The sequence below is a fragment of the Gorilla gorilla genome, chromosome 8 (assembly GCF_029281585.2).
Source record: "Gorilla gorilla gorilla isolate KB3781 chromosome 8, NHGRI_mGorGor1-v2.1_pri, whole genome shotgun sequence".
NCBI classification, from domain to species: domain Eukaryota; kingdom Metazoa; phylum Chordata; class Mammalia; order Primates; family Hominidae; genus Gorilla; species Gorilla gorilla.
The window spans coordinates 68,589,368-68,590,873 of NC_073232.2; the positions used below are offsets into that span (position 1 = coordinate 68,589,368).

A 1,506-nucleotide genomic window follows, 5' to 3' on the forward strand; every position below is an offset into this window, starting at 1 on the left:
GTAATAATGTCTCCATTTTCTTTCTGATTTTAGTTATTTGCTATTCTCTTTTTTTTCTGAGTCAGTCTAACTAAAGGTTCATCAAATTTGTTGTTTTTTTCATGAACCAACTTTTTGTTTTGACAATTCTTTTTCCCCTATTCTCTATTTTGTTCTGCTCTAATCGCTAGTATTTCCTTCCTTCAGCTGGCTGTAGGTTTAGTTAGCTCTTCTTTTACACCTTAGGTCAAGCTTGTCCACCATGCAGCCTAGGACAGTTTTGAATGCAGCCCAACACAAATTCATAAACTTTATGAATAACTGAAAACATTATGAGATTTTCTTGCAATTTTTTTTTTTCAGTTCATCAGCTATTGTTAGGGTTAGTGTATTTTATGTGTGGCCCAAGAAAATTCTTCTTCCAATGTGGCCAGGGAAACCAAAAGATTAAACACCCCTTGGTGTAAAGTAAGGTTGTTAATTTGAAAGTTCATTTTTCCTTTTTTTTTTTTTTTGAGACAGAGTCTTGCTCTGTCACCAGGCTTGAGTGCAGTGGCAAATGTCTGCTCACTGCAACCTCCATCTCCTGGGTTCAGGTGATTCCCCTGCCTCAGCCTCCCAAGTAGCTGGAAATACAGGTGTGCACCACCATGCCCAGCTAATTTTTTGTATTTTAGTAGAGACGGGGTTTCACCATGTTGGCCAGGATGGTCTCGATCTCCTGACCTCGTGATCCACCCACCTTGGCCTCCCAAAGTGCTGGGATTACACGCGTGAGCCACTGCGCCCGGACTTTTTTTTTTTTTTTTTATAAAATCTGAAACACTTCACGAATTTGCATGTCATCTTTGCACAGGGGCCAGGCTAATCTCTGTATTGTTTCAATTTTAGTATATGTGCTGACGAAGTGAGCATGAGATTGTTCTTTTTTAATGTAAGCATTTAAAGCTATACATTTCACTGAGTACCACTGTCACACCATCTCATAAATTTTGGTATCTTGCATTTTATTTTGATTCATCTGAAAGTATTTCAATTTCTCTAGTCATTTCTTCATTGAGCCACTGGTTGTTTAAGAATGTTGTTTAACTTTCACTTATTTGCAAATTCTCCAGGTTTTCCTGTTATTGACTTCTAGCTTCATTACACTTTTGTTGGAAAAGACACTTTGTATAATTTTTTGTTTGTTTGTTTTGAGACAGAGCCTCACTCTGTTGCTCAAGGTTGAGTGCAGCGGCGTGATCTCGCCTCACTGAAACCTCTGTCTCCCAGATTCAAGCGATTATCCTGGCTCAGCCTCCCAAGTAGCTGGGATTACAGGTGCCTGCCTCCCCTTCCAGCTAATTTTTTGTATTTTTAGTAGAGATGGGGTTTTGCCATGTTGGTCAGGCTGGTCTTGAGCTCCTGACCACAGGTCATCCACCTGCCTCGGCCTCCTAAATTGCTGGGATTACAGGCATGAGCCACCAAGCCTGGCCTGTTTTTTTTTTTTTTTGTTTTTTTTTTTTTTGAGACAGGTCCTGCTCT

At 40.0% G+C, this 1,506-nt stretch overlaps 1 non-coding gene across 1 annotated transcript; it reads right to left on the reverse strand.

Annotated features, from left to right (window-relative positions):
• Positions 1-790: 790 nt before the first annotated feature.
• LOC129525196 (U6 spliceosomal RNA) lies at positions 791-894 on the reverse strand. The gene has a single exon (XR_008669321.1). It is a non-coding gene; the product is annotated as a U6 spliceosomal RNA (small nuclear RNA).
• Between the last annotated feature and the right edge of the window lie 612 nt (positions 895-1,506).